Below are 23,550 nucleotides of genomic sequence, written 5' to 3' on the forward strand. Positions count from 1 at the left end.
CATCATGTTCTCATTCATTCTAATTCTCTTAAATCCAACTTCCCCTACCGATATACAATTCATAATTGCATACATATGTGTAGTAGTGCTCCAAACAAGGGACTAAGGAAGATTTGGGGATGCCTTAAGTTGTGTATTCAATGATCTAAAATGACTTTGAAAATAGTATTTTAAATTTATTTTACACCGAAATTCCATCAAGCTTAAAAAAGCAGCATTGTTTCAATATTCAGATATCACTGTGAAATACTACCCTATCTAATTCATAACTATTTGCAGACACATTTTACCAGGGCCTATTCAAATTCTGAACTAAAACATAATTTGGGAAACAAAAAAGGGGAAGAAGTAGGTGTAAAACAACTGAAGTGTTTTGCATGGCTAATTTATTATTTTATATAATAATTTTTTGCATAAGCCACATTGGCTCACTGTGACCCCTTATAAACCCTGAGATGAACAATGTAATGGAGTACTCCTGGAACACTGAAAACACGTAAATCAAATCCCAGTTCACTACATCCCAGGAAGACTCTCCAGAGCTTAGTTTGTCATTCAAGGTAAGGTGCAAAACCTTTCAAGCCAGGCAGTCAAGGATTAACTCCCAGCTCTAATGTGGATGGACTCCTTTCAAGGTTCAGTTTCATGCTCTGTAAGATGGAGATGATAACTGTACCTATATCATAAGTTTGTTGGGAAATAATACATTTATCGTGCTTAGAACAGACAGAACGTGGCACATGGTGAGCATATTGTAAGCATTTGTTATGATTATTGGTGTAATGATCAGATTAATTCTTACCACACACACAATTTTTATATAGCATACATCAAATTAAAACTAGGATTTTCATGGTGATTTGGTTTTCAGAGTACTTTTTGCATGTCCACCAGGGATATATTTAGCATATTAATATTCCTCATAAATAAAATATTTCATTAATGTACAAATTAAAAAAAAATTAGATGCCTTACCCTTTTTAAAGAACCACCTGTAAAAAAATCTATGTACAATAAAATGTAAATGAATACTGTTTAAAATACATTACAAAATAATACTCATGATAATACTTCGCATTTATTGAGTAGTCTCTGTATGCCACACATTGAGATAATTGTTTAATTTGTGCTGCCACATCTAAATGATCACATAAGCCTCTGAGGAAAGTACTGGTAATAGTTAAAGGCTAAGTAAATTACTCAAGGTTATGCAGTTATTTTGTTGTAAACAAGGCTTTGAACTTGGGCACTCTGACTCCAGTTCTTGTGTTAATAGCCAACTTTTCAGAGCCCATATGTTGTCTTTAAAATAAACCATATAAATAATCAAAACCATGTGTGGTAGAATGATAATTATGTATCTGAGTCAACTCTTTGTTAACTCTTATTTCTGTTATCTTTGATTTTCTGGCTTACTTTAAGATTATATTCTTTGTCTTTGGTTTTCTGCAGTTCTGTATTATGGTATACTTAGGGAGGAATTTGTTTACTTATCCTGATTAGGATTCTATGGAGTTATTAAAGCCTTGGAATGGTGCCTTTTATTTCTTTTGTAAAATTTCAGCCATTTTCATCTTAAATAATGCCTCTAACCTATACCCGGGGCAGCAAGGGTTCAACATAACTTTTTCTGACCTATCTTTCTAAACGCTAATTGTTTTTTCAGCAGTGTTTAATTTGGAACTAAATCCACAATTAAGTTCTTCATTTGATTTATTGTGATTTTTAGATACAGAACTTATATTTCATTATTTCTCAAGCCTATTTTAGTTTTTATAACTTCTTGCAAATATTTTGAAGTGTGTCTTTGATTTCTTTAAAGACAGTATTATAATTTGTTTTTGATATTTGTCTAATCATTTTAGCCTGTTTCTCTTTTTATTGCTGTTTTTCTTGCTTTTTGTTTCTCTATGCGCTCAGGTACTCAGTAAACTTTTATTTGAAAAATTATTCATAGGAATACATTGAGGCTTATAATAAAGCTCCACTGTTACTGAGAAGATTCTTGTTTACTTCTGTCATCTTCCTTGGGCTCCCTATCAATGTACGGACATTTCCTAGTTCATCCAGAGTGTAAGCCTGTTGGCATCAAGTTCGTTTATTTCCAGTTTAAGTTTCTCAGGAGCTTAACATATCATGATGGACTCTCCACCTAAAAGACCCTCCATTTCAAGTTAGGTCCTTTTATTCTGATTAGACCCTCCATTTCAAGTTAGGTCCTTTTATTCTGATTAGACCCTCCATTTCAAGTTAGGTCCTTTTATTCTGATTAGACCACCACCAACAACAACCAAAAAAGCTCAATTTCTTGGCCTTTTTTTTTTTTACCCCCCCCAAATGGAAAAATGTCCTTGGGAAAAGGTCACTTGAACTTGCCCTCTGGATTCTCATCTATTCCCGGATTTTGGCCTGTTAATTTCTTGCCTTTTTTTTTTTTTTTTGATTTATACATTTATTTGAGAGAGAGACAGAGAGAGAGAAACAGAGAGAGAACACATGAGCAGGGTGAGGGGCAGAGAGAAGAAGAGAATCTCAAGCAGAATCCCTCTGTACTTGGGAGAAGGCTCTGTCTCATGATTGTGAGATCATGACCTGAGCCGAAATCAAGAGTGGGATGTAATGGGCTGAGCCACCAATGCTTCCAATTCCTTGCTTTTAAAAAAAGACTAATGTTTTAATTTATCTGAATTTGAATGACTGCTCCAAATGCTGTATTCTGCTGTAACCAGAAGTTTCAGGTCCACACAATTGGTATCTACAAACCAATTTTTATCCTGATATTCAAAATTGTCCTCCCTCAGACCAATACCAATATTTCTAGCCCCAACAACTTATTAGACATCATGGTTAAAATCTAGCTTTTGGCTTTGCATTCCAAAGTAGCAAACGCCTATTCAACTTTTTAGCATCTTTGCCCTTTTCTAGCTGCTCTGCTTCCAGGAAACTCCAAAAAACTGGTTAGAGAATTTAAGACAGTGCCTTTAAGGAGAAAGGGACCAGAGAATAAGTGATCTTTAAAATCCCTGGAGTGAGTACTGACACTGCAGGGGAACAGATAAAAGTCATCAGTGTGACAGAATGTACCCAAACAGTGTGGTTACTTCCTGGTTCCTAGTAATACTGACTCTGGATTAAAGCAATCTGATTTCTGACTCAGTTGCATTCTTTAGATATTTTCCTTATTCCTCACTAAGTACCTTTCTCCTATGTCTTTATGTGAAGGAATGTTACTGTTAATCAGAGAGAGAAAGTCCTGATACCAAGGGTCTCTTATGATCATCCTAGCAAACACTCAGGCTTTGGCTCTGCCCCAAACTCCAGAACACAAGAACAATAGAAGAATTAATTTTACTTGCTTATTTCATCAACTAGTTTGGCCATTTTACCGAGGGTTCATCTCATATCGAAGACCTTAATTCCTGTTGGCATAGTTTTAAAAATAACATTTTATTATTTTGTCCACTACTGATTAATCAATTCTTTCCTAGGTATAACGCCTCACTAAAAAATAAAAAAGTAAGCAGTAAACACAGAATTTTTACCCTCACCTTTGTTAGAATGATATCTTTTAAAAATTCATTTAGCAACTGTTCATACTTATAGAAAACTGCATATCACATTATATAATTAACACAGATTTCATCAATTGTCTGTTGATGAACCACAATTTGTCCTCTTCAGTGTCTTCCTTTCCAATAATCCCCTATATTCCAGTGGGTACTCAGATGGGTACAGATTTAATGAGTACCAAGACAAAAAAAGGATTAAATCAGTGTTTGAGAAATTGAGAACAATATAAAAGTACTCATTAATTAGTCAAATCCGCATGTTTTGACCTGTCCACACTTTTGTCCTGAGAGCATCCTCATTATCATTTAACAAGGATTTATTGGACCATAACACAGTTCTCAAAATGGTAGGGATAAAGAAAGGTATAAAATATTATTCCTATCTTCAAAGGATAAAAAATGATTCACGTCTTGCTGGAAAAAGGAGAAAAACAGAGCTGAAGTGAGAAGAAGTGAGAAGTGGTAAGGAGCACCAATAGGAACAACATATGAGCAAATACATTAAGTATGAGTATACTAAAAATGTATGCTGGAGAGTAGTGGGGCAAAAGTCTGGATGAAAAAGATGTGACATTACTAAGGAACAAAGCACTTCAGCTATGGAATTCATAACAGATGATCTACTATGGAGCCGTTCTAAAATTGTTGGACATGAAAAAGCATGTTAAGAGTTTTTGGACATCAGAGATTTTTCCAGTATTTCTGATAGAAAGTAAAGAATGAGTTGATTTTGGGCAAATCTTGGAGAATAAAAAACAATCTGGAGAACACTTTAATAATTACATGTTTTTACTTAAATATGCTCTGTCAAAATGGCACAAAGACATTGTCAGAAGAAGAGATGATGAGGCTCAACTCCTGGATATTCAGATTTACTAAGTCTGATGTAATACCTGGGAATTAGGAAAACAAGTGTGGAAATCACTAGTTGTGATTAAAAAACAACAACAACAACAAAACAGTTCAGGGTAAGAATAGAAATGGAGAGGAAACTTACCAAAAAGTGTTTCTCAAAGGAGTCTCAGTGGTATTTGAATTATGGACATAAAAAGCAAGAGAGAGAGATGTATTATATCAAAGATGATTCTGAAACTAGTATCTAATAGGTATAAAACAAATCTTGATTGTCTGAATCAGTACCCTTAACATTTTAAAGTTAGATTTCAGTAGAATAACTGAAGGAAGGATAGAAAGACCTCAAGCTTTAGTCCCTAAATGTATAGTGAGATTGGGAAAAAGTAAAACTAGAGCAGAAAAACAAACCCCCAACCTCCCCTGTGATAAGTGGTAATTAAATTATCACTGGCAATCAACTACATAGAAAAAAACCCCTAAAACTAGGGAAAAACTGATTACATTTAATTTCCCTAGATGCTCAGCTCAAAAAGGTGGGAATACTCAAGTATTTGTATCAAGTGGAAATTATTCCTGGCCTGATTTTTTGGGAGAATTATTTTATTTTTAGACATGGTCTTCAGTTATGTTAATCTTTAAAATGGGACAATCTGGAAGCGGTGAAGATTAAAAGAAAAATCAGTTTATAGTAAATGACCATGAATCAGAATATTCAGGTTTTTTCTTAACTCCCAATGAGTGAACTACTTTTTTGAAGTGAGGGGGAATGTACAGACTCACAGGATTACCCTAATCAAGTCTTATCCTCCCTCAGCTTGTTTTTTTATCTAGAAAGTAGAGGAATTGGACTAAATACTCTCTAGATCTGTTGTGGTTCTAACTTATTTCTGTGATGTCAGCTGGATGACTGATATTCTTAAGTTATCAAATGTATTATTTATATTAGAATTAAATAAATGTGAGAGGTTCATAAAAAACCCAGGAAAAAAATGATAGAATAATATCTACCAAAAGTATTATCCAAGTCTTAACTTTTTATAAACTAATGTTTATTATCTATTCCTTAAAAAGGCAGAGAGAAAGGATGTTATTATCATTATTAATATCACCATCATGTTTAAAAAGTGTGGCAAGGCAGCATTTTTCATTATTTTAAAAATCCCTATTATATAAATTTCATTAGCACAAACAAATCTTGAATTTCTTCAGGGATTTCCCAGATAAAAGTTAGGAGTTTCCCTTCAGGATATTTGGTTCATCATTTGCTACAGACACTGAAATTAGTAAATTCTATTTTTGAGAGGGAGAAGATGAAAAAAACCCATGATATCCTCACTTAAACATGTATTAATTTCAGTGAACTATATATAAGAACATACAGATTATAACTTATTAATATGCATATATCTTGCATCCATACATTTAATGTTACCATTACATGACTATGCACAAAAGTGTCTCTATTCATGGAAAGAGAGATAAATAGATACTCCGTAGCTTGTCCTCACACATTTACCATTTCCTCCTCATTAGTCCTCCTCAGTGTCCTCCTTTCCAGTAGTCATCCATATTGCATCCTTGCTATCTACTAGAGGGTGCATCACCACCAGCTTCCTTACATCTCTCCTTAGGCTTGTGTGTACACCAGGAGACAGTCACATCCAACTATGAGTGTTTGGCCTTCTGATCACTGGCCCAGCCAGTTCTCTTCAGTCATTTTGGATAACATATGACATACAGCTATATGTACTGATGAAATCTCAGGGAACACCCTTCATTTATACCAAGTATTTGGATTGAGCCAAAGGTTAGATTATGTGAGACAAGTGGAGTTAGGCATTTACTTAAAAGTATTCTCTATGCTCTATGTTGACTAACCTCCTAATTGCCAGAATCTTTAGGTTACTTCCACGCATTATGAAATGGTAAGGGACCCTGAAATGCACATCAAGGGTCCTAGAAGATCAGTTGGAAAGACTTTGAGACTGGTCCATAAATGTTTTTAGAGAAACACAGACTAGTTTGATGAGCAGAAGGACCCCGAAGGAGACTACACCTAAAGAAAATACACAAGAGTTCCTTGGACTAAAGCAAAGGAAAAAAGAAATAGCATGATAGAGTGGGCCAGACAGATTATTAGTCAGAGGGACCAGGAGAGTTCCAAGTACATTATGAGACTGAGCTATATTCAACCAGCCCTCGGCATGTGGTCTCTGGGGGAAAAGCCCTTTGCCATAAAGGAAGGAACTTCCATTAGGGTTCAACAGTTATGCTACCAGAATACTCTTAGAAAGGGCAGGTGAAGAGATGTTCAGTCTTAGGAAATTAGGGAAAGATGCTGTGTTCAGGAGTCAAGGAAAGGCAGGCAGGGATGGGCATAGGCAGTAGGCTTGGAACCCCACAGAGAGCTCTGACTACATCCTACACCCTTGAAAAAACCGTTAGTATTAGAGTTGTACAATTATGCATGTATGATTCTTAGTATTCTCTCAAACAGAAATCACTTAACTACTATCTTGATGTAAGGGAGGTAAGAAAGCTGAAGGGACTCCATTTCAGAAAGGCTCCATCTCTGCTGCTTTCTGCCATTTACTCATGTTCTATATTTTGCCTCTGAATAGGACAAAATAAGCTATGTTCCCACTTCAAGGGGAAAGCAAACAAGAGTTAATCATTCTCTGGGTTTTGTCCTAGGCTCCAAACATCTGATATCATCTAAGAAGAGCCAGATCCCAAACGTGTTCCAGGATGTGAGCTTTGAACAAACCTTGGCTGATGCTGGCTTCAACATTCTGTAGCGTGCACAGTGACTGATGGAATGACACCTGCTGTTTACCTGACACTGACCTTCAGTTGTACCCTACCCTGGATTCCTGAAGGAACACATACCTTAAACCCCTTTCCAACATAAACCCCTAACCTCTAGTGATGACAGCAAGACTTATTCTCCTTTCCTTTCTGAGTGTCCCAGACACTCCAGCTGCTGTTCTTGGTCACTCACACTATTCAATAAACTCTTTCACTTTCTCTGGCTCACATTTGATTTCTATTCTGTGTAAAGCCAAGGATCCTCTTGGCTGATCCTGTGGGACCCCTATCCAGGTCCTTGGACCCAGCCTGCCAGTACCATAAGGAGTTGGGGACTGGAAACACTGACCCTAGGATACTGTGGCCTAACTGTACATACTGACAAGCAATACCGGTAAATTTTTGGTTATGCATAGTCTATAACCAGCTTGGTCAAAATATCAAAAGCTAATTTTTAAAGATTTCATAATATGTCCTGGAAGTTTCTAAGTATTTTACATCGATTATCTAATGTAATACTCAAGATTAAATGTTTGCACTTCTTTGAAGTTAAGATTATTTGCATTTTATAGGTAACAAACCTGAGGTACAGTGAGTTGATGCAACTTCCTGATCAAACAGCTGCTAAGGGTGAATCAAAATCTGTCTCAAAACAAAAGAAAAAGAAAACACAATATTCCAAAACCTATGGGATTCAGCAAAAGCAGATGTTAGAGTGAAATTTATGCTACAAATGCCTGTATTAAGAAAAAAAGTTCAAATAAACAACATGATACCACAAGGAGACTTGCTGTTTGATTTCTTATTTGGCTCATTGCTTGCAAAGTAGTGTGTTGTTTAATTTTTATGTAGTAAATATTTAATATTTACATTTCAGATTTTCTAGCTTTGTTTTATTGTTGATCTTTAGTTTTTTTTTATCACTGTGGTTGGAAAATACCCTTGGTATGATTTCAGTCTTCTTAAATTTGTAATATTTGTTATGTCTCTTTAATGTGATTTAACCAGAGGATTCTTCTTTGTGTACTTGAAGAAAATGTGTGTTTTATTTTTCTGGGATGCAATGTTTTACATGTGCCTTTAGGAACCATGTATTATTCTAAAGTACACTTCAAGTAAAAAATGTTCTTGTTGAAAAAAATAGTAACTTTAATTGAGGGTACTTATTTAAAATAAAACTTTGTTTTGTCCAACATTGCTGGGTGAAGTGGGTTAAGCTTCTGGGTGGCTCAGTGGGTTAAGTCTCTGCCTTCGGCTCAGGTTATGATCTCAGGGTTCTGGGATCGAGTCCTGCATTGGGCTCCCTGCTCGGCAGGGAGCCTGCTTCCCCTTCTCTCTCTCTGTCTGCCTCTCTGCCTACTTGTGATCTCTATCAAATAAATAAATAAAGTCTTTAAGATAAAATAAATAAAATAAAATAAAACATAGCAGAGTGGAGATAGGTAGGGAGAACGGGTGAAATAGGTGAAGGGGATTAAGAGTACACCTATCGCGATGAGCACTGAGCAATGTATGGAATTGTTGAATCACTATTTTGTACACATGAAATTAATATAATACTGTATGTTAACTACCCTGGAATTAAAATAAAAAATTTAAAAAAAAACAGCTAAAAATGGAGGTGGAACATAAATCCGGACAGCTCATATCCAAGGGTCATCTTTTTATGTATAATACCATACCACTGTGGCAATCAATTGATCATTGTCTCAAGCATGAGAAGAAATGTAATTACTTCTCTAAGACCACCATTTTTGTCTCTGCAGGTTGGATAGAATCAACTCTATGTAGTCATTTTTTTCTAAGATCTTTTCCTCACTGCCCTTGACTATTGTCTGTTTCTTTAATGTTCAGTGAACACCATAGACCATCACATAATATAATGGGCTCAGGCAACCAGTTCACTGATGGAAAAAGTAAATATATCATTATCTTGCTGGAGAGAGGGCTGTTCACATAGAGAATCCTTTATTTGCTCACTGCCCACTGCTGTCCCAGGACATCTAACAGATACCTTTAATTTATGAGTTGTTGTCTTAATGTCTTCTATAGGAGCTCTCAAAATCATGCCAGATAATTGTTTTTGTTTTAAATAGTTTAATTCTCTTCAAATAGCAGTTAATTTAAGAAGCAGTATGCTAGACACTTTTATTATATGATACTCCTTAGTACACATATTCCTTGGCATATTTGCACTGGTCACTGTTGCCATCATTGCAAAGGACAGATTGGAGCCCAGGACTTTACTCAGCTTAAGCAACAACAGAACCCTCAAGCTTCCTCTGACACTATTTACCCAAAGTGCAAAGTCTTGTCAGTGAGGACATCCATTATCACCTCATGTCCAATTTGCCATACGTGTCTCTGGTGAGGCCAGTTTTAGCTATCTTTACTATTCTTAGGTAGCCATTTTACTCTGGATTCACAGAGATTAGAATGATAAACAGCTTTTGTCTTATTGACAGAAGGAATTGAAGAATTTAAGTAGATTGGGCAAGGAAATAAGCCACTATAAAGCTGTTTTAATTTTACCTCTTCCATTTCTCTTGAGCTAGCACTAATGCCTACGTCATGTATGAATTCTTAATCAAGGTAAATTAGTGAATTAGAGCTTTATCTGTCACTTCACCTTAAAAATTACCTTTCACTCAATGAACATATCAGCTGTGTCTTTAATGAGAATACTGAGCTCCCTTTTTACATCTGAAAGGACAAAATCATATTGTCAATTTGCAATTCAGAGTTAGCTTAGCTGTTGCCTGCTGCTACATTCTTGACTGGCATTGATGTATTAGAGAAGTTACTGAAGCCTTGTTGCAGGCACTTCTGCATCTTTAGAATGTGAGCTGAATATATGAATGAGGAAAAAAATATCTCCAATACAAGTTAATAAAAAATACAATCTAGTATTGTTTCACTTATGATCAGGCAAGGCAATAAGACTCTTGTATTACATTCCTCCAAGTTCTGTGTTAACTTATTCCAAGTATGTGTGTTTTAGGTGAAAGACTGTTTTTATATTTTCTATTGAAATGAAAAGCTCCCTGCAAGGGATCAAATAGACAGAGATTTACATTCACCCAAAGGGAGAAGCTTTAAGTACAATGGTGTTACTATAATCAGTAGAATGCAAATTGTGTACTCCAGGGACTAGAAGGCACAATTCTAACTTCAGAGGTTTCTAAGTAAAGGAATAGCACTATTCACTTCCTAAGGTTTTTAGGTAATATTATGGCACATTTGGAAGAGCCCGTGATAGCACATGATTCAGATAGATGTAGACTTGTGAATTAATAGGAAAATTATTCGGATATTGCTTTTTTAATATAAAGTATTTTTATCCTGGAGGGGAAAATATAGTTAGCACTGCTCACAAAAATACACCTTACTCTTTTTAGCAAATTCTCTCACATTTTACTGTATTTTGTTAGCCCTTTTGTTTCCTTCTGTCTTTATTCTCTATTTTTTAAAAAGTTTTTATTTAAATTCTAGGTAACATAAAGCATAATATTAGTTGTAGGTGTACAACTGAGTGATCCAACACTTCCATACCTCTCGGCATGCTCATCACAAGTGCACTGCTTAATCCCCATCACCTGTTTAACCTACTCCACCACCCACCTCCCCTTTGTACAATCAGTTTGTTCTCTGTAGTTATGAGTATGTTTCCTTGGTTTGCCTCTCCCTCTCTTTTCTCTTTGCTCATTTGTTTTGGTTCTTAAATTCCTCATATGAGTGAAATCATATGGTATTTGTCTTTCTCTGACTGAGTTACTTCACTCGGCATAATGCTCTCCAGCTCCACCTGTGTCTTTGCAAATGGTACGATTTCATTCTTTTTTTATGGCTGAGTAATATACCGCATCTTCCTTACCCATTCATCAGTCAGTGGACACTTGGTCTTTATTCTCTCTTTAAACGCTAATTTGGAATAAGTCAATTTCCCGGGACAGTAGAAACCTTTTAAATGAATGTGGCCTAAAAGTTATATTTGTTGCATGTGGTATAGGACATTCTTTATTAGATATACGGCACTTGTTGAGTGCCAGGTACTATTCCAAGAGCTTTGCATACACTGAATTAACATAACCCTACTAGACAGATGCTATGACCATCCCCTTTTAATGAATTAGGAAATTGAGGTATAGAAAAGGTAAACTGTTTTTATCACATATGCAGACAATAAAGGAATATGAATTTGAATTCACAGAGGCCAGTTTCAGAGACTGCTTTTTTTTTTTTTTAAAGATTTTATTTATTTATTTGACAGAGAGAGAGATCACAAGTAGGCGGAGAGTCAGGCAGAGAGAGAGAGAGAAGCAGGCTCCCGCTGAGCAAAGAGCCCGATGCGGGGCTCGATCCCAGGACACTGAGATCATGACCTGAGCCGAAGGCAGCGGCTTAATCCACTGAACCACCCAGGTGCCCCCAGAGACTGCTTTTTAATTAGGGTGACTATATGTAATTTATCACCCCAATTCAGGTAATTTTGAGAGTTAAAAGGGGGCCCTAGTAGTAACTACACTGGGACAGTAAGTGGAAATTGAGATATCTCAGGAAGACTGTGATAAATGTTACCTTGCTCTTAATCACCATTCTGTGCTGCCCCAAGTTTATTATCGCACTTACCATGTTGCCAGATAGAGCCTATATGTAGGGTAATGGTAGTACTGTGTAGTAAATAGAGCCATTTTATCATTTATAAAAATAATATATAGATAGCCAGTAAATATTTAATCAATAATGAATCTCTCAGTTGCCACTACCACACGGAATATAAACTATTAAGGGGGCCACTTCACATTTTTTCGGTGTACCCCAAATTCCTTGGAGGAAATGAGCTATATCTCACTTACTTAAAAGAGATTTATTGCTGTGGGAATGAAGTCCAACTTCATAAATTTTGTTGCACAGACTCCCATCACAAAATAAAGTGAATGGTGACAAATCAAAACAAATTAAACAGTATCAGCTGTGTTAGTCTTCTGCCATAACAACGTTTCTGAATGCAGATCACGCTCAACGATCATCAAGGTAACCATACAATACTTTCTTTTGATGAAAATATATTAGTTTATTTCTAACTCACTGAACAGAGTTACATGTTAAGAGACTGATGAAATCTATCCTGAGGACAATAAAGATTTAACTGGAAAAATCTCATTTACAGAGAATAACTAAACCAAAGACAATGATGGCAGAATTCAACTACTCAGAGCATTTCTCATACATGGGAAATTTCCTTTAAAGAGAACGTATGAAGCAGCCGTAAATCAAACGCAGGGTCATCATGTGCACAAATTAGCTCTTGTAATAAACAGAATTAAAGACTTTGAGCATTAAGCAAGCCCGTTGCTATCAATAAGCACATGAAGGAACTTAAAGATTAATCAGAATGTAGGTTCTACATTACAGAAATATCTCTGTAAAAGCCTGTGTACACTCAACCATCATTTACTTTGAGCTTAGATGGAAAGATATAGCATGTATCTTAGTTGAACTATAAGAAATAGTCATTCCAGTTACATTGCCACTTAGTGGAAGCGGGGAGAAAGACGAAAGAAAGAAATTACATGGTACATAATCATTTGGTTATACATTAAAATATTAGATGTCAGAATTTCAATAGGTATGGTGGGGTTAAGGTGATTGAAAACTTCTCTGTAAAGTAATGAGAACACCAAAGAAAAATTGTCACAATTATCTGGAGATAAAGATGTTCATAAGGTGGCTTAAAAGCTCTGGCACGTATTTGGGAATCTAGAAGTCCCCACACATGATCTGGGCTAAGTGTATGCCCTAGAAACACCTAAAAAGGCCCTGAACTCTCAACTCTGGCTAATGTTGAGGCTCTGTGAGCAGGCAGTGAAACCTAAGGCTGACTGTCAAATGCCTGGTAGATGAAGAAGGCATACCCCAGCCATCACACAGAGTTCCTGTAGAGCTCTGACCTCTCCTTCTTCTACGCTGTTACTGTCACAAATTCTATCTAAATTAGATAGGAGAAACAAGGATAATATATATATATATATATATATATATATATACACATATATATATGTATATGTATATATATAATGTATATATATGTGTGTATATATATATATATATATATATATGGTTTTTAAAAAATTTTAAACTAAATTGGTATATGCTAGGTATTAATCAATCCTTTGGCACTTGCAAAGAAAATAATTCTTAAAATACAGCAAATGAAAAACAAGAAAATTTTAAAAAATGCAATGAAATTCGTCTCTTTAATATCATTAAGACATTAATAGAGGAATACAGAAAGAAAAATCCCTAAGACATATAGACAACAAATAGCAAAATGGATGATGTAAATCATGCCTTATCAATAATTCCTTTAAAGGGAAATGGATTAAACCCTGCAATCCAAAGGCAGAGATTAAAAGAATTGATTAAAAAAACACAAGTGTAAAAGCATGAAACCTATTTACCAAACAAACAATAAATGAAGAGATTTAGAATGGCTATGCTAATACCATACATCAAGTTTAAGACAGAAAAAATGCTACTAGAGCTAAAGAAAAAACATTTCCTAATGATTAAAGCATCAATCCATCAAAAAGACCTAACATGTACAAGCACATATGAAACTAACAACACTGTTTCAAAATACATGGGGCAATATCTGACAGAATTGTAAAGAGAAAACATGATTCAGTAGTTGGTAGTGTCAATATCTCATTTTCACTAATAGAAGGTCTGGCTATAATAAGAGCCAGAGGGTCAACAATCTGAACTCTATAAACCAGTATCTGGTTTATACACTAGAGATAGTGTAAACACTATCTACACAACACTCCACATAACAATAGCAATATACATATTCTAAAGTATACATAAAATGTGGTTCAAAATAAACCATATATTATCCCATGAAACAAATCTTAATATGTTTAAAAGAATTGAAGTCATACAAAGTATGTTCTCTGACCAAAATATAAATCAGAAGTCAATAATAAAAGGAAAGTTGGACAAATCGCAAATATATGGAAATTAAGTAATACACTTGTGAAAAACCAAACTCTGCATACTGAATAAAACAAAGCAAAAAGATAAGTTTAATGCAAAGCATTTGACCTGCAAGCTCACAGGGAAACTCAAGGCTATGGGAACATTGAAATCCCAGTTACTCACAGACTAAAGGATTTTTACGGAACAAATACGGAAGTCATTTTACTTTTTCAGCTGATTGGTTGAGTAGGGGTCTTCTTTCTCATTTGGATCAGGGTCACTGAGTCAGGGGAGCAAGGAAGTCCAGAGATGGCATGAATAGCCTTGGCATTTGGGGATTGGTTAGTACTCTATGATGATTTCTAAGAAGGGCTATAAATTTTCATAAGGAAAGATTTGTTCCATTTATGCTCCTGCTTTGACCATTTCTATTTTGTTCCTGACAGAAGTAACTCCATTTTAATTAGGTTGTGCACACTCCTCAATAACCACTGGATCAAGAGGGAATCACTAGAAAAATTAGAAAAAACTTTGAGATGAATGAAAATAAAAAGGCAATATACCACACTTATGAGAGTCAGTGAAATGATTTCTGCCACATGGAGCTTTGAAGGCAGTAGGTGGAGACAAACAATAAATATAATAATAAATTAACCTATCAGGTAATTTCCCTGGAGGCCATGATCTGTGTCACAATGGTCTTTTACCATAGTTCAGGACATTTTCTACTCTGTCACATGTTTGAGGAAAAGACTCCCCCTCCTCCCCCTTCCCTGGAAAGGAAATACTAAGATTTTGTTGGTAAAACAAGAAAAGCACTTCTTCCCAGAGAGGCAGGCTGGGGCAAAGGTAGTCTGCCTGACATACAAGACACATCCATATACCAAGAGAAGGATTTCCCCCACTCCGGCTTGCATTCTTCCTTTTATGGGTGTGGAAAAAGCATCATTTTTAGTGGAAAATATTCAGAACCCTTTGATCTCAGAGTCTGGCTTTTGTGCCACCTGTTTAGTTATTGTCTGGAAAGCAGGAACTTGTACTTGGAACACTTTCTTAGTGCTGGTTCCATGTTTCCAGAGAGTGGGGATTATAGTCACCCACCTTCCATTCCCCCATGTCTTATCCAAAGAACGAAGTCATTAAGTCATGGGAAACAGATATGGGTACAAGGTCCAAGACTGCAGCCTGCTAGCTCGTTGCTCAGGCAAAACGGTAACTAATTGGATCTCTCCATCCTAATTTTGGCTGAAGAGATTTTGGCTACTAACTGAATCAATATCCTGAACTTCATAGTACTTCCTATTGCTTATTATTATATCTCAAAGATCTTGAATGTCATACGTTAAAAAAAAAAAAATATATATATATATATATATATATATATATATATATATATATATAGTGAGCCACGGGGCTAAGAAAATCTTCCTTCCATCTTAAAATGAAGGGACTGCCCATGCTGACAACCCCATACTGACTAAAGAGATTTCAGCCTTAGACTCTCACTCTCTCTGGAAACACTATTTTCATGGTGCATTTAGCAAATGCTTTATTATAATTGAACTTCTATGAAACTACATATTATGCAAATAAATTAATTACCATTTGTAGCATTACAATGGCTAGTAAATCAATTCATAATTATATGACACTTAAAATAAATAGAATAACACTCTTTAAATTTCCCTGCTGAAGTGCTAATGCATAACATGCTCCATAGCATAGCAATAAAACAGTAAAAGGCGAAGCCACATTGTCTGCTGAATCACGGGTAGTGAACGTAAAATGAAGCCACAGTGATGGCAAGCTTTGCTCTCCGTCCCTCTGCACAGAAGTCTTTGAGCACACCAAATATCCTGAAGAACTGCCTCTACATCCATCAATATACTTTTATTTTCATAGTCGGTAACTGACATCTAAGGCTAGAAAGGAGTATATGTTGAGATAAACTTTCTAACTTTTATTGTTGTTCTCTAATATGGAATATTGTTCCCAAATAGTCTTCTGTACCAAGAGCATTGCTTTGCCAAGCAAGAACTGATAAGGTAGAATTAAAAAATAATAAAGGAAAACTCCTACCCTAGCAGTCTTGCAAAACATAGAGGGTGGAAACAACACCGCTAGTGGTGATCTTTTAAGCTTTTTGGTGGCCAAAGTCTCCCAAGAAAACGAGATATAATTCAACTCCAAAGACAGGCATCAGATGAATTGGAAACTCTGGAGAGACAGTGAGAATAAAGCACCAATAAGGAATGATCCCTTATTTTGTGTCTCTTTATTTCCTTGTCAATATCTGAGGATCCTGTAATCCAAAGAATGGCTATAATCCAAATGTCCAGGGAAGCATTTGATGTATCCCAGAGGTCGCATACATTTGAAGGCCTTCAATAGGTAAAAGAGCCAAATTGGCTTATTTTATTTTATTGCTACAATAGAAATTGCACATGTACACATACACTAAGAGCCATGCTCTGAAGAGCAAATGGAATGTATAATGAGATGTGGCTTTGACATGCTTGGTTGGCAATGTTTTCTCCATTCCATAGTAAATCATAAGAATGGCAGCAACATGCTGTCAGAATGTATGATAAATAATAATTTCCTAAGTCCCAGTCACTCTGAACCTCTAGATGAGAAGAAAACCAATTTAGAAGCAGTTTTATTTTGTGGCATGTGGTCACAAGAGCACAGTTCTAACAGCAGGGGGCCTGGGCTCTCCAAAACACTTCTCTGTGGCCTTGAAAAATTCACTTAACTCCTCCAGTTCTGAAATCTGTGAAATGTGAAGATTTGAAACCTTACCAATTCATCTCTGATAAAATGTTGTAAGCTTGAGATTAAATATTAAAATAGCAGTAATTATCATCAATTGCCAGATGCAATAAAATGCTAAGTAGAACTTTTGTTAATCAAATCTCATGTCCGTTGATTCATTACATAATTTTAGGAGCACTCAATGGACAATTGTTTCTAAGAGTTTTAATATTTGTCAAATATTGATCAGTAAAACCACTCTGAAATGTAGTAGAAAAGGTCTCTCTTGAGGTTAGTAAAGGGAAAAACAACAGCTGTAAAAAAAAAAAAAGACCAAAACACCTCCCATCTCCACAGGGTGCCCAGAAGCAATTAGAGGCAGGGTTGGTAGAGTGCAGGAAACTGGGAGTGGTGTGAGCCTGCAAAAATAGTTAAAAACCCAGCTTGACTTTTAAAATCTGGGGGGTGAAGAGTAGTTATGAGTGCATGATTGTGTGTGTATGGGGGTTTGTGTGTGAGAAAGCCTTCTCCTGTATTGGGTGACCCTAGTTGCACTGGGGTCACTACCAATTCAGAAGAGGTTGGAAGAGCTTCATAACTCAAGCATTGAGGAAGCACCCATGCAAAATTGATGCTGAAGGTGTGAGCGAGACGGAGAGTGCTTGCCAGATTAAGGAAGCCTAATGCTGACCTGTTGCACTGAAAGATATTAATGAAGTAGTTATTGTCATTCCAGTTTAATAATCAAAACTGAGATGAAGATGCTCCTTGATCTTGCTGAAATTACTGAGCCCCTCTGCATCCTCCTTTTAGAAAAGAAGAGAGGCTGTGGCAGAGAAAGTTTCTCCAACACACATAAGGACCTCAAGCGTCATCAAATTTGTTTTATTAACTCTTCTTATATTAGGTTTTTGTGGAATTTACTCAATTATTTCTATATCTAAGGGCAAATAAAGGGCTTAAAGTACTAAAAATCTCTGTAAGTGATTGGGCTTAAAGCAGTGTAACATAAAATTTGAGAAGGCATTCTCTACAGAGAAAACAGTACGATCTTTAAAAAAGTGAAAACCAGGCTCATTACTGCCATGCTTAAAATCCCTCCATGACGGCCCATCACATCCCACTGCTCTTAGGGGAGCAGCCCAAGTCCTTACTACAGCCCAGAAGCCTGGCTATATTTCTTTTACCTGCTTCTTCGTTTCCATGTCCTGGTTCATTCTACCTGTGGGGCACCGGCTCCTTCTGTTTCTCAGACATGCAGGCGCACTTAAACCTTTGAGACACTGCACTTACTTCCTCTGCTTGAAATTTTCTTCCTTCATCTTATTCACATCCCTCAGATTCCAGATTAAGAGGCTCATCCTGTGAGATGCATTCTTACTGACCTTATCTAAAGCGATTTACTCCAGTTTTTTTTACTTGTTGCTCTGTTCACTTCATGGACTTAAGAAAATCAATAATTAATTTGATTATTATGTATTTACATGTCCATTCTACTTATTCCCTACTAAAATGTTACCTTAACGATCAGGGGTCTCATCCTTTTTTTTTTTTAAAGATTTTATTTATTTATTTATTTGGCAGAGAGAGAGAGATCACAAGTAGGCAGAGAGGCAGGCAGAGGTGGTGGGGGGGAGAAAGCTCCCTGCTGAGCAGAGAGCCCAATGCGGGGCTCAATCCCAGGATCCTGAGATCATGACCTGGGCTGAAGGCAGACACTTAACCCATGGAGCCACCCAGGTGCCCAGATCTCATCCTTTTATTTGCCATGTTATCTTTAGTGCCTGTAACAAAGTTCTGCACATGGTATAGACAGTATTTCCTAGATGAATGGAGTTGCCTTAAACTCTGCCATTTTTTTAGTGCTAAAATCTGCTCAGCCAGAGAGCTATGCATATTGTAGAATATTAGAGACAGAACATTTGTGAGAACTTGCCTATCCTTATTTTACTAGAGATGAAATGAGATGCAATGTAGTTATCCTTGGGCCTATAGTTCTACTACAGCCACATAACTGAAAGAAACACGCCCCCGTAGAATTCTCCTGAGAGAAGTATACATCTGGTCAATAAAAGTCTTTTGGAAACTTAATGCTATGTATTCATGAAGGTCAAGCATGTCATCAACATATCATCTGAATAGAAAAATCAGCCTTGATCCTCTATTTTTCCTGGAAATTGAAGAACTTTTTCTTACCTGGTATCAAAAATTAGCAAAGGAAGTCACATGCCTTTTCTTATCATCCCTATTCAAGAGCCTCCATACCCTCTTTCCTTTTTAGAGAAAGAGAATGAGATGGGGGGGGGGGAGTGGGCAGAGGGAAAGGGAAAGAGATCATCTTAAGCAGGTTCCACACCCCACATGGAGCCCTACAGGGGGTTTGATCTCAGGACCCGGAGATCATGATCTGAGCCAAAATCAAGAGTTGGTCACTTAACTGACTGAGCCATCCATTCTTATATCCTTTTTTTCTTTTTATTATGCTTTATGTATTATTCAGCTCACAAAACTAGGAGAGATTTTGTTTATATTAACATCCAACAGGGAAAATACCAGTATACAATCTAATATTGGGATGAAATTAAATTTAACTATTTTCTTTATCAAAATAACTGTTCATTACATAATGAAATTCTACTAATGCCATATCAGCTGAATTATAAAGACAAGCATAAATCACAAATGAAATCAAATTTGTGTAGATTAGAACACTTTTTGAGAAAATTCTGGAATATTTAAAGCTAGTATTTACAATATTATCAAGTTTCTCTTTAGCACTTTATGTTTTCATCAGAATGAGATGTTGAGAGGTAGCCTAATCATCTCTTTTCCTCCAGAAAGAATTCTAAAAAATACAATGACCACATATAAATTGAGTGAACACGTCTGGAAGCTCAAAGAGAAGACAAGGGAAAGGAACTTTACTACCTTCCTCAGTTTTGCTTTAGAATATTGAAGCTTCTAATTTCTCACGATAGAGCCTCTCGCTGAGGTCATGACAGTTTGGCTGCTGGTTATACTTAGAATCTTCCAATTACTAACATCACATCAAAATTGAAACCAAACATATATAAATATCCAAAACTTAAGAAAAATAGGGAACAGAATTACATACACATTTGAGACATAAAATTAATTTGTCAAAGATTAATATATTTCATACAGTAAAGTTGTAAACTGATTAAGCAGGAAAAGCAAATAAAGTACATATGAGTTCTAGGCACTTGGCTAGTACTCAGTAGTTGGTGTTTTCCTTCATAGTTCATATTCTGTAAAACTGTCTCTACATGAATAAATATGCTCAGTGACTGTGTTTCATACAGAGCAGGGCTTTTGGGAGGAATGGCCAGTTAGGAGTATCAGGCAATGCCACAAAGCAGCAATGGCCTTTCATATATACACACATTAACTGCGCAAAGCAGCAAATAATTTTACTTTTAATTGCTTTTATTTCAACTTGCGGATCATTTTACAACATTAAAGGGATATAGAAGATGTGAGAAACACAAATGAACTATCTGTTTCTTACATTCTGTTTCTAGAAGCTTAGAATGGAAACTCAAGTCATAGGCTGTTCTATTATTGAGATCACTCAGAAAATCATTCCCCAAACAATTAAACCAAAGTATATCCCTTACTGTTACTCAAGGACAGATTTTCTGGATTAAGATGTTCATGTCTGTGATCTCATCTTTACTTAGCGTTACATTCAGGTTATGGGAGAACCCTGCAGTGCTGTGCTACAAGGCCATCCTGAACCAGGAAGACTAATGGCCAGATTCTCATAGGATGAGAATCTAGTTTTTCCCTTGATTGTAAGGACAGCACTCTGACCCTTGGGTCTTCAATTTATCACAAGGTATTCTATTTTGATTTACCCATCCACTGTAACGTCACAAATTAGCCTGAGTGGAACATTTGGCTGTAGTGCTTCCACAAAAAGGCTGAACTAGATTCCTGTGCACTTAAACCTGTGCCATTTCCTACCTAGTCTCCATGAGAATAATGATGGTAATGAAAGATTCAAGTAACTCTCTACATTCCTCATGGGATAAGTCACGAAAAGATACACAAAAGGCACAATGTTGACTTTCCACTTCAATGTGAAGTCTGCAGCTCCGGAAGTAACTCGTTTTCAGAGATAATATTTAAGAAAATTTAGCCAATGTTAGCAATTTTCTCTCTCAGTTTGGCTATCCAAATGAGATGAAAGAACTATCTGCCTCAGAAGAGATCCTATGAGAGCATGGAGATGTGGTTGTTCTAAGTGTATTTTTTAGCTGCTAAACACACTATAACTCAGACTCAATATATATGTATATACATAAAGTCTGTGGGGAAGTGCAATTCCAGCAGTTGGCTGATGGACAGAAGAGAAGAACAAAACCAATTTTATATTTCAGAGGAAAAAAAAATAAAAGCAGCTTAAGGTCAAGAGATTTTAGTGGTATAAAGGCGCATGCATAAAGCTGGATTTCTGGAACTGATTTCAGGACTTTCTCTTCTCTGGAGACTCTTTACCTTCAATTCTTCACTTTCTGTTTAAAAAAACAAAAAAAACAAAACCCACAAAAAACTGACCAACCAACCAACCAAACAAAAAACACCCAAAATAAAATACCCTCACTCCCAGTAGCCAGGTGTGAGAAATTCTCACTAGCCCAGATTTCTGCCTTTTTTTCCCATTTTGTTTTCACTTTAATTCTCCTCTCTAAATAAATTCCCTTTATTGTTATTTCTATAATTCAATAATTATATATAATTATATATTTATTCATATATATATATATGAATGAGATGTTGTTTAGAAGGCACATTACTTGAAGGAGGTAGAATTGGAATTAAATGTAATCAGAGCATTAGCCATCCTGGTGAAGGATTATGCTTCTGGTATGGGCAGTTTAGACGGCAACTGAATTCAACAGTGCCAAAGGAAAGTACTGTTTGTATGGATACTGAGTGATCATTTCATTTTTATCACAAAGCCTGAAATATTTCATCCCTGTGGGTGATTTCTAATCAACCTAAATGTTCTATACCATCTTCCTATTCCCACTAAAATGTAAAAATCTTCTAAAAGAAAAGGAACATTTCCCTTTATCTCGTTGTGATTTTCTCTTTTGAATTCCAACATCCCTGGCAGATACCCTCGAGCATAGAATGTCTAACATAGTTCGTTTTTAAATTGTTTTAAACGTACTTTTCAATTAAATCATAAACTACTTGTTGATAGAGATTTTATGTACACCTCACAGCACCTTTTAGTATAAGCTAGATTAATAACTGTTAAGTGGATTATGCCATTAAATTCAATTTGTCTTATTCTTCTTTCAACTTGGACTGAAGTTCTCTTTCAAGTTATTCATGCCCTCATCTCCTTTTATAGTGCTTTACGAAAACCAAATGGGCGAGCTTAGGGGGTCTATAGATTTTCCTTCCCTCAATTATAATCCTGCTCTGTTATTATTAGGTCTGATCATATAAAATATAATTGGCTGGTGGATCAATATTGTATTTTTGAACCTGTCAAATTGTTTTATTTTCATAAATAATAAACTTTGTACATAATGAGACTAAAATATATAAGGAATACTGTCTCTAAAATCCATTATATCATATAAAAAATGAATGTTTTACTGACACGAAATTTCAACCTTGATATATTCTTGTGACAACTCATAGCCTTGGTTATCTTTTTATTACTATCTTATGATAAAGATTACCTGTGTAAAATCCATGATTTGGCATGTATTACAGTATAAGAAATGATGAAAAAGTGGCTCAGTAGTAGTTCCAATGTCAGAAACAACTTTTCAAATACTCAGAAGGAATTCAGATATGTTATAGGAGATGTGGTAAGACAGTAGATATATAATTTAGCAATGTAAGATCACAAAACAACTAGCATTTCCCCATTAGTACAAATAATAAGGTAGGATGAGCATGTATCAAAAATAGAATAAATGAGAAAGAATTAAATATTCATTGAAGAAAATGTTCTGATGGGAATAGCATTTTGTTAATAAATACTATATAATTCTATATAATTCTATGACTACATGACCATTGAATTTGGACCTCAAATTCAATTAGTTTATAGTTCATATTTTATTATTCTGATAACCTGCTATGATAAAAATAAGGATGCAAGGCAATAGTCTGGTTCGTGACATTAACAAAGACGTTCTGCAGTAGAACAATTTGGTACAATTCTGTACAAATCTTCATTTTCCCATTAATTCTACATAGATCAGATGAGTTCACAAGTATTCCACTAAAATACAGCATCCTTCCCCCCAAAGATAAATCCAATCCAAGAATTATTGGTATAACTGGAGCAGTAAGAACCAGAGTCCACACTCCAACACTTACTAAAGCAAAAGCTTCTTGGAGATGTTAAAGAAAGAAGAAATTTTTATATTATTAATATTTTTACTTCCATCCTGCCCTTTTAGCACCTACCACCTATTACTGCCCATTAAAGAGTAGATGTATAAGTTAAGGAATAATTGATCTTGGGAAAATAAATTTTTTCCCCAAGGTTTAATATAAGCTTAACTAGAAGAGTAAGTATCAGAAAAGG

The 23,550-nt window shown here is 35.7% G+C and overlaps 1 long non-coding RNA gene across 2 annotated transcripts in view; it reads left to right on the forward strand.

Annotated features, from left to right (window-relative positions):
• Positions 1–8,013, forward strand: part of LOC309870975 — a 219,333-nt gene extending 211,320 nt beyond the window's left edge. For both annotated transcript variants that reach the window (XR_014314915.1, XR_014314916.1), the window contains 2 exons: positions 3,961–4,074; positions 7,119–8,013. This is a non-coding gene — a long non-coding RNA (uncharacterized lncRNA). The remainder of the gene's footprint in view (positions 1–3,960; positions 4,075–7,118) is intronic.
• Positions 8,014–23,550: the final 15,537 nt, after the last annotated feature.

The sequence above is a fragment of the Mustela nivalis genome, assembly GCF_964662115.1.
Source record: "Mustela nivalis genome assembly, chromosome: 8".
Lineage (NCBI taxonomy): Eukaryota > Metazoa > Chordata > Mammalia > Carnivora > Mustelidae > Mustela > Mustela nivalis.